Source organism: Castor canadensis, chromosome 10, assembly GCF_047511655.1.
Source record: "Castor canadensis chromosome 10, mCasCan1.hap1v2, whole genome shotgun sequence".
NCBI classification, from domain to species: domain Eukaryota; kingdom Metazoa; phylum Chordata; class Mammalia; order Rodentia; family Castoridae; genus Castor; species Castor canadensis.
The window spans coordinates 89,702,268-89,718,082 of record NC_133395.1 but is presented as its reverse complement, the minus strand read 5'-3'; the positions used below and the strand labels follow the sequence as shown (position 1 = coordinate 89,718,082).

Genomic DNA, 15,815 nt, shown 5'->3' with positions numbered 1-15,815 from the left:
CGCCTGGAGGGCAGTTGGGGAGCGGTCCCCAACGTGGCCTGGGACCAACCTCGCTGGTGACCCGTGTCGCGGGCGCGCGCCCCAGGAGAGTGTGGGGAGGGGAGAGGATTCGGGGACGTAGCTGTGAGGATTCGGTGTGCGTGGGTCTGGCGGGTGGCCCGGACGGGGTCGGGGTCGTGGTCACGGTGGGTCGTTGTGGTGGTGGTGGTGGTGGTGGTGCTGGGGGTGGTGGTGGTGGTGGGGGGGGTGGTGGCGAAGTCCCCGAAGACAAAAGGAGCAGCGAGGGAGGGAGGAGCAAAAGCCTACAGCACCCGGTATTCCCAGGCGGTCTCCCATCCAAGTACTAACCAGGCCCGACCCTGCTTAGCTTCCGAGATCAGACGAGATCGGGCGCGTTCAGGGTGGTATGGCCGTAGACGCTAGCCGCCGCCTCCGGGAGCCCCAAGAGCCTGCCGAGGGCCCCGGCGTGCGTCTCCACGCTGCTCTCCTGGCACGGCTGGGAGTCCGGGTGGGGGCTGGCAGCCCGGGGCCAGCGGCCAGAGGCCCCGCGCGCCTGCTCGGGCAGCCGGTCTCGCCCAGGTGGCCGCTGGGTGGCTTTCTTCCCGAGGTGTCCTGCTGCCAGGACGAGGGTCAAGTTTTCTCGGGGGAAAATTTCTCAGTGCTCTCGGGCGCTTGTTCTTCTGGGAATGTCCACTGCTGTGGCCAAGGCGGGGGACGCACAGCTCGGGCCAGGGCAAGCAGCCGCCCTCCTCCGTCGCCTCCTGGAGCCGTATCCTTGGGTGGGTGCGTGGCTCCCAGCGGAGGTCTCGGGGACCCTTCCGGTCCTCTTCGTCCGGAAAGCGACACTGCCCCTCCAGCCCATCAGGAAAACGGCAGCCGCGCCCTTCGCCGACCCGCTCCGCCCTCCTCCACACTCAGGGCCTGGGGCTGCGGGGCTGAATCGTGAGGCTTTCCAGCCCAGGACTTCACCTCTGGCCCCTTTCACACCCGGGATCTTGGGAAGAAGAAACAAAACCAAACACAGCCAAAGCCATCTCCTCCGACCCGGGGCCCCTCCACATCCCTTCCGATCCCGGGTTCCTGCCGGCCTCCCGGGGCGTTTCTCCCAGGCAGGCCTTCGCGGCCACTACACGGGGCTGAGCACTCGAGTCCTCGGGCGTCACGGGGCCCGCGGCCACGCCAAGCACGCACGACTCCCGGGTCTCGTCTGCTCCTGGGTGCCCTGGGCCTCTTCCCTGTGCCGCTGCTGGGTCTTGTGCCCCTGCTTGGCCTCCTTCAGACCCGGCCCCGTGCTACGCGGCCACGTGCTACAGGATCGTGCCAGCAGAACTGGCCCTGGCTGAGCCCCGTACCCACCCTCCTGCCATCCCTGGCCCTGCTAGCAAATGGCAGAGATCCTCTGGCCTCCGAGCCCAGACAAAAATCCTGATGCAGTTGGCCGAGGGGCCGCAAACCAAGGCTTCGCTTGTTCCCGCTCAGGCCCCAGCCATACCCTCTTGTCCTTCGGCTGCTCGTGTGTGGGGTGGGGGAGAGGAGGGTGCGTCCCCGTGCGTGCGTGCGTGGTCTGGGTGTCTCTGCGTGGTGTGTGTGTGTGTGTGTGTGTGTGTTAGATGCCGTGCCTGGTGTAGGTGGGGAAGAGCAAGCCCTCACGCACAGAGCCCCATCACACACTGGGGCCGGGCCGAGGGGGTCAATCTGCTCGGCCTGATTGCGTTGGGCATACATTGCAGAAGGTGGGTTTTCCAAGGCGGAGCAGAGGGTCCCGGCACCTGAGGTTGTCCACGGGGAGAATGTCTGTTCCACGGGGGCAAGCGGTCCCTTCCGTCGTGCCCAAGCCCATGTGACCCCGAAGGCCAGGTGGCCCCGGTCCTTGAGCTGACTGAGGAGTGCTTTGAGACCCGGAGGGTGGCACAGGCGACTGGGCGCCAGCGGCGGCCCTCCCTCCCTTTGAGCGGGACGGGGAGCTGCCGCTGGCATCCGGAGCTCTGGCGGCCTGCGCCCTCTGTCCCTGTGACCGCAGGCTCTGCCGTGGGAGGCGGGATCCCACGTAGAGGTCGCGCGCTGGCTGCCCTGTCTTGGGTTGAGCGACGGAGCGCGACGTGGAGCAGCACCCGACTGAGGCTCCCTGCTTCTCTGTCCCCTGGCGTCTTGCCCTGGACCCAGTGCACCACCTTGTGGCGAGCCCAGGTGTGGCGCGTCCCGCTGTGGGGCCCGCTGGGGTGCAGGACCCACTTTCTCATGGCTTCCGCACGTCCCTCCCCGCCCGCCTGGAGGGCAGTTGGGGAGCGGTCCCCAACGTGGCCTGGGACCAACCTCGCTGGTGACCCGTGTCGCGGGCGCGCGCCCCAGGAGAGTGTGGGGAGGGGAGAGGATTCGGGGACGTAGCTGTGAGGATTCGGTGTGCGTGGGTCTGGCGGGTGGCCCGGACGGGGTCGGGGTCGTGGTCACGGTGGGTCGTTGTGGTGGTGGTGGTGGTGGTGGTGCTGGGGGTGGTGGTGGTGGTGGGGGGGGTGGTGGCGAAGTCCCCGAAGACAAAAGGAGCAGCGAGGGAGGGAGGAGCAAAAGCCTACAGCACCCGGTATTCCCAGGCGGTCTCCCATCCAAGTACTAACCAGGCCCGACCCTGCTTAGCTTCCGAGATCAGACGAGATCGGGCGCGTTCAGGGTGGTATGGCCGTAGACGCTAGCCGCCGCCTCCGGGAGCCCCAAGAGCCTGCCGAGGGCCCCGGCGTGCGTCTCCACGCTGCTCTCCTGGCACGGCTGGGAGTCCGGGTGGGGGCTGGCAGCCCGGGGCCAGCGGCCAGAGGCCCCGCGCGCCTGCTCGGGCAGCCGGTCTCGCCCAGGTGGCCGCTGGGTGGCTTTCTTCCCGAGGTGTCCTGCTGCCAGGACGAGGGTCAAGTTTTCTCGGGGGAAAATTTCTCAGTGCTCTCGGGCGCTTGTTCTTCTGGGAATGTCCACTGCTGTGGCCAAGGCGGGGGACGCACAGCTCGGGCCAGGGCAAGCAGCCGCCCTCCTCCGTCGCCTCCTGGAGCCGTATCCTTGGGTGGGTGCGTGGCTCCCAGCGGAGGTCTCGGGGACCCTTCCGGCCCTCTTCGTCCGGAAAGCGCCACTGCCCCTCCAGCCCATCAGGAAAACGGCAGCCGCGCCCTTCGCCGACCCGCTCCGCCCTCCTCCACACTCAGGGCCTGGGGCTGCGGGGCTGAATCGTGAGGCTTTCCAGCCCAGGACTTCACCTCTGGCCCCTTTCACACCCGGGATCTTGGGAAGAAGAAACAAAACCAAACACAGCCAAAGCCATCTCCTCCGACCCGGGGCCCCTCCACATCCCTTCCGATCCCGGGTTCCTGCCGGCCTCCCGGGGCGTTTCTCCCAGGCAGGCCTTCGCGGCCACTACACGGGGCTGAGCACTCGAGTCCTCGGGCGTCACGGGGCCCGCGGCCACGCCAAGCACGCACGACTCCCGGGTCTCGTCTGCTCCTGGGTGCCCTGGGCCTCTTCCCTGTGCCGCTGCTGGGTCTTGTGCCCCTGCTTGGCCTCCTTCAGACCCGGCCCCGTGCTACGCGGCCACGTGCTACAGGATCGTGCCAGCAGAACTGGCCCTGGCTGAGCCCCGTACCCACCCTCCTGCCATCCCTGGCCCTGCTAGCAAATGGCAGAGATCCTCTGGCCTCCGAGCCCAGACAAAAATCCTGATGCAGTTGGCCGAGGGGCCGCAAACCAAGGCTTCGCTTGTTCCCGCTCAGGCCCCAGCCATACCCTCTTGTCCTTCGGCTGCTCGTGTGTGGGGTGGGGGAGAGGAGGGTGCGTACCCGTGCGTGCGTGCGTGGTCTGGGTGTCTCTGCGTGGTGTGTGTGTGTGTGTGTGTGTGTGTTAGATGCCGTGCCTGGTGTAGGTGGGGAAGAGCAAGCCCTCACGCACAGAGCCCCATCACACACTGGGGCCGGGCCGAGGGGGTCAATCTGCTCGGCCTGATTGCGTTGGGCATACATTGCAGAAGGTGGGTTTTCCAAGGCGGAGCAGAGGGTCCCGGCACCTGAGGTTGTCCACGGGGAGAATGTCTGTTCCACGGGGGCAAGCGGTCCCTTCCGTCGTGCCCAAGCCCATGTGACCCCGAAGGCCAGGTGGCCCCGGTCCTTGAGCTGACTGAGGAGTGCTTTGAGACCCGGAGGGTGGCACAGGCGACTGGGCGCCAGCGGCGGCCCTCCCTCCCTTTGAGCGGGACGGGGAGCTGCCGCTGGCATCCGGAGCTCTGGCGGCCTGCGCCCTCTGTCCCTGTGACCGCAGGCTCTGCCGTGGGAGGCGGAATCCCACGTAGAGGTCGCGCGCTGGCTGCCCTGTCTTGGGTAGAGCGACGGAGCGCGACGTGGAGCAGCACCCGACTGAGGCTCCCTGCTTCTCTGTCCCCTGGCGTCTTGCCCTGGACCCAGTGCACCACCTTGTGGCGAGCCCAGGTGTGGCGCGTCCCGCTGTGGGGCCCGCTGGGGTGCAGGACCCACTTTCTCATGGCTTCCGCACGTCCCTCCCCGCCCGCCTGGAGGGCAGTTGGGGAGCGGTCCCCAACGTGGCCTGGGACCAACCTCGCTGGTGACCCGTGTCGCGGGCGCGCGCCCCAGGAGAGTGTGGGGAGGGGAGAGGATTCGGGGACGTAGCTGTGAGGATTCGGTGTGCGTGGGTCTGGCGGGTGGCCCGGACGGGGTCGGGGTCGTGGTCACGGTGGGTCGTTGTGGTGGTGGTGGTGGTGGTGGTGCTGGGGGTGGTGGTGGTGGTGGGGGGGGTGGTGGCGAAGTCCCTGAAGACAAAAGGAGCAGCGAGGGAGGGAGGAGCAAAAGCCTACAGCACCCGGTATTCCCAGGCGGTCTCCCATCCAAGTACTAACCAGGCCCGACCCTGCTTAGCTTCCGAGATCAGACGAGATCGGGCGCGTTCAGGGTGGTATGGCCGTAGACGCTAGCCGCCGCCTCCGGGAGCCCCAAGAGCCTGCCGAGGGCCCCGGCGTGCGTCTCCACGCTGCTCTCCTGGCACGGCTGGGAGTCCGGGTGGGGGCTGGCAGCCCGGGGCCAGCGGCCAGAGGCCCCGCGCGCCTGCTCGGGCAGCCGGTCTCGCCCAGGTGGCCGCTGGGTGGCTTTCTTCCCGAGGTGTCCTGCTGCCAGGACGAGGGTCAAGTTTTCTCAGGGGAAAATTTCTCAGTGCTCTCGGGCGCTTGTTCTTCTGGGAATGTCCACTGCTGTGGCCAAGGCGGGGGACGCACAGCTCGGGCCAGGGCAAGCAGCCGCCCTCCTCCGTCGCCTCCTGGAGCCGTATCCTTGGGTGGGTGCGTGGCTCCCAGCGGAGGTCTCGGGGACCCTTCCGGTCCTCTTCGTCCGGAAAGCGCCACTGCCCCTCCAGCCCATCAGGAAAACGGCAGCCGCGCCCTTCGCCGACCCGCTCCGCCCTCCTCCACACTCAGGGCCTGGGGCTGCGGGGCTGAATCGTGAGGCTTTCCAGCCCAGGACTTCACCTCTGGCCCCTTTCACACCCGGGATCTTGGGAAGAAGAAACAAAACCAAACACAGCCAAAGCCATCTCCTCCGACCCGGGGCCCCTCCACATCCCTTCCGATCCCGGGTTCCTGCCGGCCTCCCGGGGCGTTTCTCCCAGGCAGGCCTTCGCGGCCACTACACGGGGCTGAGCACTCGAGTCCTCGGGCGTCACGGGGCCCGCGGCCACGCCAAGCACGCACGACTCCCGGGTCTCGTCTGCTCCTGGGTGCCCTGGGCCTCTTCCCTGTGCCGCTGCTGGGTCTTGTGCCCCTGCTTGGCCTCCTTCAGACCCGGCCCCGTGCTACGCGGCCACGTGCTACAGGATCGTGCCAGCAGAACTGGCCCTGGCTGAGCCCCGTACCCACCCTCCTGCCATCCCTGGCCCTGCTAGCAAATGGCAGAGATCCTCTGGCCTCCGAGCCCAGACAAAAATCCTGATGCAGTTGGCCGAGGGGCCGCAAACCAAGGCTTCGCTTGTTCCCGCTCAGGCCCCAGCCATACCCTCTTGTCCTTCGGCTGCTCGTGTGTGGGGTGGGGGAGAGGAGGGTGCGTCCCCGTGCGTGCGTGCGTGGTCTGGGTGTCTCTGCGTGGTGTGTGTGTGTGTGTGTGTGTGTGTTAGATGCCGTGCCTGGTGTAGGTGGGGAAGAGCAAGCCCTCACGCACAGAGCCCCATCACACACTGGGGCCGGGCCGAGGGGGTCAATCTGCTCGGCCTGATTGCGTTGGGCATACATTGCAGAAGGTGGGTTTTCCAAGGCGGAGCAGAGGGTCCCGGCACCTGAGGTTGTCCACGGGGAGAATGTCTGTTCCACGGGGGCAAGCGGTCCCTTCCGTCGTGCCCAAGCCCATGTGACCCCGAAGGCCAGGTGGCCCCGGTCCTTGAGCTGACTGAGGAGTGCTTTGAGACCCGGAGGGTGGCACAGGCGACTGGGCGCCAGCGGCGGCCCTCCCTCCCTTTGAGCGGGACGGGGAGCTGCCGCTGGCATCCGGAGCTCTGGCGGCCTGCGCCCTCTGTCCCTGTGACCGCAGGCTCTGCCGTGGGAGGCGGGATCCCACGTAGAGGTCGCGCGCTGGCTGCCCTGTCTTGGGTTGAGCGACGGAGCGCGACGTGGAGCAGCACCCGACTGAGGCTCCCTGCTTCTCTGTCCCCTGGCGTCTTGCCCTGGACCCAGTGCACCACCTTGTGGCGAGCCCAGGTGTGGCGCGTCCCGCTGTGGGGCCCGCTGGGGTGCAGGACCCACTTTCTCATGGCTTCCGCACGTGCCTCCCCGCCCGCCTGGAGGGCAGTTGGGGAGCGGTCCCCAACGTGGCCTGGGACCAACCTCGCTGGTGACCCGTGTCGCGGGCGCGCGCCCCAGGAGAGTGTGGGGAGGGGAGAGGATTCGGGGACGTAGCTGTGAGGATTCGGTGTGCGTGGGTCTGGCGGGTGGCCCGGACGGGGTCGGGGTCGTGGTCACGGTGGGTCGTTGTGGTGGTGGTGGTGGTGGTGGTGCTGGGGGTGGTGGTGGTGGTGGGGGGGGTGGTGGCGAAGTCCCCGAAGACAAAAGGAGCAGCGAGGGAGGGAGGAGCAAAAGCCTACAGCACCCGGTATTCCCAGACGGTCTCCCATCCAAGTACTAACCAGGCCCGACCCTGCTTAGCTTCCGAGATCAGACGAGATCGGGCGCGTTCAGGGTGGTATGGCCGTAGACGCTAGCCGCCGCCTCCGGGAGCCCCAAGAGCCTGCCGAGGGCCCCGGCGTGCGTCTCCACGCTGCTCTCCTGGCACGGCTGGGATTCCGGGTGGGGGCTGGCAGCCCGGGGCCAGCGGCCAGAGGCCCCGCGCGCCTGCTCGGGCAGCCGGTCTCGCCCAGGTGGCCGCTGGGTGGCTTTCTTCCCGAGGTGTCCTGCTGCCAGGACGAGGGTCAAGTTTTCTCGGGGGAAAATTTCTCAGTGCTCTCGGGCGCTTGTTCTTCTGGGAATGTCCACTGCTGTGGCCAAGGCGGGGGACGCACAGCTCGGGCCAGGGCAAGCAGCCGCCCTCCTCCGTCGCCTCCTGGAGCCGTATCCTTGGGTGGGTGCGTGGCTCCCAGCGGAGGTCTCGGGGACCCTTCCGGTCCTCTTCGTCCGGAAAGCGCCACTGCCCCTCCAGCCCATCAGGAAAACGGCAGCCGCGCCCTTCGCCGACCCGCTCCGCCCTCCTCCACACTCAGGGCCTGGGGCTGCGGGGCTGAATCGTGAGGCTTTCCAGCCCAGGACTTCACCTCTGGCCCCTTTCACACCCGGGATCTTGGGAAGAAGAAACAAAACCAAACACAGCCAAAGCCATCTCCTCCGACCCGGGGCCCCTCCACATCCCTTCCGATCCCGGGTTCCTGCCGGCCTCCCGGGGCGTTTCTCCCAGGCAGGCCTTCGCGGCCACTACACGGGGCTGAGCACTCGAGTCCTCGGGCGTCACGGGGCCCGCGGCCACGCCAAGCACGCACGACTCCCGGGTCTCGTCTGCTCCTGGGTGCCCTGGGCCTCTTCCCTGTGCCGCTGCTGGGTCTTGTGCCCCTGCTTGGCCTCCTTCAGACCCGGCCCCGTGCTACGCGGCCACGTGCTACAGGATCGTGCCAGCAGAACTGGCCCTGGCTGAGCCCCGTACCCACCCTCCTGCCATCCCTGGCCCTGCTAGCAAATGGCAGAGATCCTCTGGCCTCCGAGCCCAGACAAAAATCCTGATGCAGTTGGCCGAGGGGCCGCAAACCAAGGCTTCGCTTGTTCCCGCTCAGGCCCCAGCCATACCCTCTTGTCCTTCGGCTGCTCGTGTGTGGGGTGGGGGAGAGGAGGGTGCGTCCCCGTGCGTGCGTGCGTGGTCTGGGTGTCTCTGCGTGGTGTGTGTGTGTGTGTGTGTGTGTGTTAGATGCCGTGCCTGGTGTAGGTGGGGAAGAGCAAGCCCTCACGCACAGGGGCCGGGCCGAGGGGGTCAATCTGCTCGGCCTGATTGCGTTGGGCGTACATTGCAGAAGGTGGGTTTTCCAAGGCGGAGCAGAGGGTCCCGGCACCTGAGGTTGTCCACGGGGAGAATGTCTGTTCCACGGGGGCAAGCGGTCCCTTCCGTCGTGCCCAAGCCCATGTGACCCCGAAGGCCAGGTGGCCCCGGTCCTTGAGCTGACTGAGGAGTGCTTTGAGACCCGGAGGGTGGCACAGGCGACTGGGCGCCAGCGGCGGCCCTCCCTCCCTTTGAGCGGGACGGGGAGCTGCCGCTGGCATCCGGAGCTCTGGCGGCCTGCGCCCTCTGTCCCTGTGACCGCAGGCTCTCCGTGGGAGGCGGGATCCCACGTAGAGGTCGCACGCTGGCTGCCCTGTCTTGGGTTGAGCGACGGAGCGCGACGTGGAGCAGCACCCGACTGAGGCTCCCTGCTTCTCTGTCCCCTGGCGTCTTGCCCTGGACCCAGTGCACCACCTTGTGGCGAGCCCAGGTGTGGCACGTCCCGCTGTGGGGCCCGCTGGGGTGCAGGACCCACTTTCTCATGGCTTCCGCACGTCCCTCCCCGCCCGCCTGGAGGGCAGTTGGGGAGCGGTCCCCAACGTGGCCTGGGACCAACCTCGCTGGTGACCCGGGACGCGGGCGCGCGCCCCAGGAGAGTGTGGGGAGGGGAGAGGATTCGGGGACGTAGCTGTGAGGATTCGGTGTGCGTGGGTCTGGAGGGTGGCCCGGACGGGGTCGGGGTCGTGGTCACGGTGGGTCGTTGTGGTGGTGGTGGTGGTGGTGGTGCTGGGGGTGGTGGTGGTGGGGGGGGGTGGTGGCGAAGTCCCCGAAGAGAAAAGGAGCAGCGAGGGAGGGAGGAGCAAAAGCCTACAGCACCCGGTATTCCCAGGCGTTCTCCCATCCAAGTACTAACCAGGCCCGACCCTGCTTAGCTTCCGAGATCAGACGAGATCGGGCGCGTTCAGGGTGGTATGGCCGTAGACGCTAGCCGCCGCCTCCGGGAGCCCCAAGAGCCTGCCGAGGGCCCCGGCGTGCGTCTCCACGCTGCTCTCCTGGCACGGCTGGGAGTCCGGGTGGGGGTTGGCAGCCCGGGGCCAGCGGCCAGAGGCCCCGCGCGCCTGCTCGGGCAGCCGGTCTCGCCCAGGTGGCCGCTGGGTGGCTTTCTTCCAGAGGTGTCCTGCTGCCAGGACGAGGGTCAAGTTTTCTCGGGGGAAAATTTCTCAGTGCTCTCGGGCGCTTGTTCTTCTGGGAATGTTCACTGCTGTGGCCAAGGCGGGGGACGCACAGCTTGGGCCAGGGCAAGCAGCCGCCCTCCTCCGTCGCCTCCTGGAGCCGTATCCTTGGGTGGGTGCGTGGCTCCCAGCGGAGGTCTCGGGGACCCTTCCGGTCCTCTTCGTCCAGAAAGCGACACTGCCCCTCCAGCCCATCAGGAAAACGGCAGCTGCGCCCTTCGCCGACCCGCTCCGCCCTCCTCCACACTCAGGGCCTGGGGCTGCAGGGCTGAATCGTGAGGCTTTCCAGCCCAGGACTTCACCTCTGGCCCCTTTCACACCTGGGATCTTGGGAAGAAGAAACAAAACCAAACACAGCCAAAGCCATCTCCTCCGACCCGGGGCCCCTCCACATCCCTTCCGATCCCGGGTTCCTGCCGGCCTCCCGGGGCGTTTCTCCCAGGCAGGCCTTCGCGGCCACTACACGGGGCTGAGCACTCGAGTCCTCGGGCGTCACGGGGCCCGCGGCCACGCCAAGCACGCACGACTCCCGGGTCTCGTCTGCTCCTGGGTGCCCTGGGCCTCTTCCCTGTGCCGCTGCTGGGTCTTGTGCCCCTGCTTGGCCTCCATCAGACCCGGCCCCGTGCTACGCGGCCACGTGCTACAGGATCGTGCCAGCAGAACTGGCCCTGGCTGAGCCCTGTACCCACCCTCCTGCCATCCCTGGCCCTGCTAGCAAATGGCAGAGATCCTCTGGCCTCCGAGCCCAGACAAAAATCCTGATGCAGATGGCCGAGGGGCCGCAAACCAAGGCTTCGCTTGTTCCCGCTCAGGCCCCAGCCATACCCTCTTGTCCTTCGGCTGCTCGTGTGTGGGGTGGGGGAGAGGAGGGTGCGTCCCCGTGCGTGCGTGCGTGGTCTGGGTGTCTCTGCGTGGTGTGTGTGTGTGTGTGTGTGTGTGTTAGATGCCGTGCCTGGTGTAGGTGGGGAAGAGCAAGCCCTCACGCACAGAGCCCCATCACACACTGGGGCCGGGCCGAGGGGGTCAATCTGCTCGGCCTGATTGCGTTGGGCATACATTGCAGAAGGTGGGTTTTCCAAGGCGGAGCAGAGGGTCCCGGCACCTGAGGTTGTCCACGGGGAGAATGTCTGTTGCACGGGGGCAAGCGGTCCCTTCCGTCGTGCCCAAGCCCATGTGACCCCGAAGGCCAGGTGGCCCCGGTCCTTGAGCTGACTGAGGAGTGCTTTGAGACCCGGAGGGTGGCACAGGCGACTGGGCGCCAGCGGCGGCCCTCCCTCCCTTTGAGCGGGACGGGGAGCTGCCGCTGGCATCCGGAGCTCTGGCGGCCTGCGCCCTCTGTCCCTGTGACCGCAGGCTCTGCCGTGGGAGGCGGGAACCCACGTAGAGGTCGCGCGCTGGCTGCCCTGTCTTGGGTTGAGCGACGGAGCGCGACGTGGAGCAGCACCCGACTGAGGCTCCCTGCTTCTCTGTCCCCTGGCGTCTTGCCCTGGACCCAGTGCACCACCTTGTGGCGAGCCCAGGTGTGGCGCGTCCCGCTGTGGGGCCCGCTGGGGTGCAGGACCCACTTTCCCATGGCTTCCGCACGTCCCTCCCCGCCCGCCTGGAGGGCAGTTGGGGAGCGGTCCCCAACGTGGCCTGGGACCAACCTCGCTGGTGACCCGTGTCGCGGGCGTGCGCCCCAGGAGAGTGTGGGGAGGGGAGAGGATTCGGGGACGTAGCTGTGAGGATTCGGTGTGCGTGGGTCTGGCGGGTGGCCCGGACGGGGTCGGGGTCGTGGTCACGGTGGGTCGTTGTGGTGGTGGTGGTGGTGGTGGTGCTGGGGGTGGTGGTGGTGGTGGGGGGGGTGGTGGCGAAGTCCCCGAAGACAAAAGGAGCAGCGAGGGAGGGAGGAGCAAAAGCCTACAGCACCCGGTATTCCCAGGCGGTCTCCCATCCAAGTACTAACCAGGCCCGACCCTGCTTAGCTTCCGAGATCAGACGAGATCGGGCGCGTTCAGGGTGGTATGGCCGTAGACGCTAGCCGCCGCCTCCGGGAGCCCCAAGAGCCTGCCGAGGGCCCCGGCGTGCGTCTCCACGCTGCTCTCCTGGCACGGCTGGGAGTCCGGGTGGGGGCTGGCAGCCCGGGGCCAGCGGCCAGAGGCCCCGCGCGCCTGCTCGGGCAGCCGGTCTCGCCCAGGTGGCCGCTGGGTGGCTTTCTTCCCGAGGTGTCCTGCTGCCAGGACGAGGGTCAAGTTTTCTCGGGGGAAAATTTCTCAGTGCTCTCGGGCGCTTGTTCTTCTGGGAATGTCCACTGCTGTGGCCAAGGCGGGGGACGCACAGCTCGGGCCAGGGCAAGCAGCCGCCCTCCTCCGTCGCCTCCTGGAGCCGTATCCTTGGGTGGGTGCGTGGCTCCCAGCGGAGGTCTCGGGGACCCTTCCGGTCCTCTTCGTCCGGAAAGCGCCACTGCCCCTCCAGCCCATCAGGAAAACGGCAGCCGCGCCCTTCGCCGACCCGCTCCGCCCTCCTCCACACTCAGGGCCTGGGGCTGCGGGGCTGAATCGTGAGGCTTTCCAGCCCAGGACTTCACCTCTGGCCCCTTTCACACCCGGGATCTTGGGAAGAAGAAACAAAACCAAACACAGCCAAAGCCATCTCCTCCGACCCGGGGCCCCTCCACATCCCTTCCGATCCCGGGTTCCTGCCGGCCTCCCGGGGCGTTTCTCCCAGGCAGGCCTTCGCGGCCACTACACGGGGCTGAGCACTCGAGTCCTCGGGCGTCACGGGGCCCGCGGCCACGCCAAGCACGCACGACTCCCGGGTCTCGTCTGCTCCTGGGTGCCCTGGGCCTCTTCCCTGTGCCGCTGCTGGGTCTTGTGCCCCTGCTTGGCCTCCTTCAGACCCGGCCCCGTGCTACGCGGCCACGTGCTACAGGATCGTGCCAGCAGAACTGGCCCTGGCTGAGCCCCGTACCCACCCTCCTGCCATCCCTGGCCCTGCTAGCAAATGGCAGAGATCCTCTGGCCTCCGAGCCCAGACAAAAATCCTGATGCAGTTGGCCGAGGGGCCGCAAACCAAGGCTTCGCTTGTTCCCGCTCAGGCCCCAGCCATACCCTCTTGTCCTTCGGCTGCTCGTGTGTGGGGTGGGGGAGAGGAGGGTGCGTCCCCGTGCGTGCGTGCGTGGTCTGGGTGTCTCTGCGTGGTGTGTGTGTGTGTGTGTGTGTGTGTGTTAGATGCCGTGCCTGGTGTAGGTGGGGAAGAGCAAGCCCTCACGCACAGAGCCCCATCACACACTGGGGCCGGGCCGAGGGGGTCAATCTGCTCGGCCTGATTGCGTTGGGCATACATTGCAGAAGGTGGGTTTTCCAAGGCGGAGCAGAGGGTCCCGGCACCTGAGGTTGTCCACGGGGAGAATGTCTGTTCCACGGGGGCAAGCGGTCCCTTCCGTCGTGCCCAAGCCCATGTGACCCCGAAGGCCAGGTGGCCCCGGTCCTTGAGCTGACTGAGGAGTGCTTTGAGACCCGGAGGGTGGCACAGGCGACTGGGCGCCAGCGGCGGCCCTCCCTCCCTTTGAGCGGGACGGGGAGCTGCCGCTGGCATCCGGAGCTCTGGCGGCCTGCGCCCTCTGTCCCTGTGACCGCAGGCTCTGCCGTGGGAGGCGGGATCCCACGTAGAGGTCGCGCGCTGGCTGCCCTGTCTTGGGTTGAGCGACGGAGCGCGACGTGGAGCAGCACCCGACTGAGGCTCCCTGCTTCTCTGTCCCCTGGCGTCTTGCCCTGGACCCAGTGCACCACCTTGTGGCGAGCCCAGGTGTGGCGCGTCCCGCTGTGGGGCCCGCTGGGGTGCAGGACCCACTTTCTCATGGCTTCCGCACGTCCCTCCCCGCCCGCCTGGAGGGCAGTTGGGGAGCGGTCCCCAACGTGGCCTGGGACCAACCTCGCTGGTGACCCGTGTCGCGGGCGCGCGCCCCAGGAGAGTGTGGGGAGGGGAGAGGATTCGGGGACGTAGCTGTGAGGATTCGGTGTGCGTGGGTCTGGCGGGTGGCCCGGACGGGGTCGGGGTCGTGGTCACGGTGGGTCGTTGTGGTGGTGGTGGTGGTGGTGGTGCTGGGGGTGGTGGTGGTGGTGGGGGGGGTGGTGGCGAAGTCCCCGAAGACAAAAGGAGCAGCGAGGGAGGGAGGAGCAAAAGCCTACAGCACCCGGTATTCCCAGGCGGTCTCCCATCCAAGTACTAACCAGGCCCGACCCTGCTTAGCTTCCGAGATCAGACGAGATCGGGCGCGTTCAGGGTGGTATGGCCGTAGACGCTAGCCGCCGCCTCCGGGAGCCCCAAGAGCCTGCCGAGGGCCCCGGCGTGCGTCTCCACGCTGCTCTCCTGGCACGGCTGGGAGTCCGGGTGGGGGCTGGCAGCCCGGGGCCAGCGGCCAGAGGCCCCGCGCGCCTGCTCGGGCAGCCGGTCTCGCCCAGGTGGCCGCTGGGTGGCTTTCTTCCCGAGGTGTCCTGCTGCCAGGACGAGGGTCAAGTTTTCTCGGGGGAAAATTTCTCAGTGCTCTCGGGCGCTTGTTCTTCTGGGAATGTCCACTGCTGTGGCCAAGGCGGGGGACGCACAGCTCGGGCCAGGGCAAGCAGCCGCCCTCCTCCGTCGCCTCCTGGAGCCGTATCCTTGGGTGGGTGCGTGGCTCCCAGCGGAGGTCTCGGGGACCCTTCCGGTCCTCTTCGTCCGGAAAGCGCCACTGCCCCTCCAGCCCATCAGGAAAACGGCAGCCGCGCCCTTCGCCGACCCGCTCCGCCCTCCTCCACACTCAGGGCCTGGGGCTGCGGGGCTGAATCGTGAGGCTTTCCAGCCCAGGACTTCACCTCTGGCCCCTTTCACACCCGGGATCTTGGGAAGAAGAAACAAAACCAAACACAGCCAAAGCCATCTCCTCCGACCCGGGGCCCCTCCACATCCCTTCCGATCCCGGGTTCCTGCCGGCCTCCCGGGGCGTTTCTCCCAGGCAGGCCTTCGCGGCCACTACACGGGGCTGAGCACTCGAGTCCTCGGGCGTCACGGGGCCCGCGGCCACGCCAAGCACGCACGACTCCCGGGTCTCGTCTGCTCCTGGGTGCCCTGGGCCTCTTCCCTGTGCCGCTGCTGGGTCTTGTGCCCCTGCTTGGCCTCCTTCAGACCCGGCCCCGTGCTACGCGGCCACGTGCTACAGGATCGTGCCAGCAGAACTGGCCCTGGCTGAGCCCCGTACCCACCCTCCTGCCATCCCTGGCCCTGCTAGCAAATGGCAGAGATCCTCTGGCCTCCGAGCCCAGACAAAAATCCTGATGCAGTTGGCCGAGGGGCCGCAAACCAAGGCTTCGCTTGTTCCCGCTCAGGCCCCAGCCATACCCTCTTGTCCTTCGGCTGCTCGTGTGTGGGGTGGGGGAGAGGAGGGTGCGTCCCCGTGCGTGCGTGCGTGGTCTGGGTGTCTCTGTGTGGTGTGTGTGTGTGTGTGTGTGTGTGTGTTAGATGCCGTGCCTGGTGTAGGTGGGGAAGAGCAAGCCCTCACGCACAGAGCCCCATCACACACTGGGGCCGGGCCGAGGGGGTCAATCTGCTCGGCCTGATTGCGTTGGGCATACATTGCAGAAGGTGGGTTTTCCAAGGCGGAGCAGAGGGTCCCGGCACCTGAGGTTGTCCACGGGGAGAATGTCTGTTCCACGGGGGCAAGCGGTCCCTTCCGTCGTGCCCAAGCCCATGTGACCCCGAAGGCCAGGTGGCCCCGGTCCTTGAGCTGACTGAGGAGTGCTTTGAGACCCGGAGGGTGGCACAGGCGACTGGGCGCCAGCGGCGGCCCTCCCTCCCTTTGAGCGGGACGGGGAGCTGCCGCTGGCATCCGGAGCTCTGGCGGCCTGCGCCCTCTGTCCCTGTGACCGCAGGCTCTCCGTGGGAGGCGGGATCCCACGTAGAGGTCGCACGCTGGCTGCCCTGTCTTGGGTTGAGCGACGGAGCGCGACGTGGAGCAGCACCCGACTGAGGCTCCCTGCTTCTCTGTCCCCTGGCGTCTTGCCCTGGACCCAGTGCACCACCTTGTGGCGAGCCCAGGTGTGGCACGTCCCGCTGTGGGGCCCGCTGGGGTGCAGGACCCACTTTCTCATGGCTTCCG

At 67.7% G+C, this 15,815-nt stretch overlaps 7 non-coding genes across 7 annotated transcripts; all 7 read right to left on the bottom strand.

Annotated features, from left to right (window-relative positions):
- Positions 1-299: 299 nt before the first annotated feature.
- LOC141412264 (5S ribosomal RNA) lies at positions 300-418 on the bottom strand. Its single transcript, XR_012437103.1, has one exon. It is a non-coding gene; the product is annotated as a 5S ribosomal RNA (ribosomal RNA).
- Positions 419-2,563: 2,145 nt separating this feature from the next.
- On the bottom strand, positions 2,564-2,682 carry LOC141412263 (5S ribosomal RNA). The gene has a single exon (XR_012437102.1). It is a non-coding gene; the product is annotated as a 5S ribosomal RNA (ribosomal RNA).
- Positions 2,683-4,827: 2,145 nt separating this feature from the next.
- LOC141412262 (5S ribosomal RNA) lies at positions 4,828-4,946 on the bottom strand. The gene has a single exon (XR_012437101.1). It is a non-coding gene; the product is annotated as a 5S ribosomal RNA (ribosomal RNA).
- A 2,145-nt stretch (positions 4,947-7,091) lies between these two features.
- LOC141412443 (5S ribosomal RNA) lies at positions 7,092-7,210 on the bottom strand. Its single transcript, XR_012437283.1, has one exon. It is a non-coding gene; the product is annotated as a 5S ribosomal RNA (ribosomal RNA).
- Positions 7,211-9,335: 2,125 nt separating this feature from the next.
- On the bottom strand, positions 9,336-9,454 carry LOC141412829 (5S ribosomal RNA). Its single transcript, XR_012437671.1, has one exon. It is a non-coding gene; the product is annotated as a 5S ribosomal RNA (ribosomal RNA).
- A 2,145-nt stretch (positions 9,455-11,599) lies between these two features.
- Positions 11,600-11,718, bottom strand: LOC141412261 (5S ribosomal RNA). Its single transcript, XR_012437100.1, has one exon. It is a non-coding gene; the product is annotated as a 5S ribosomal RNA (ribosomal RNA).
- A 2,147-nt stretch (positions 11,719-13,865) lies between these two features.
- LOC141412259 (5S ribosomal RNA) lies at positions 13,866-13,984 on the bottom strand. The gene has a single exon (XR_012437098.1). It is a non-coding gene; the product is annotated as a 5S ribosomal RNA (ribosomal RNA).
- Between the last annotated feature and the right edge of the window lie 1,831 nt (positions 13,985-15,815).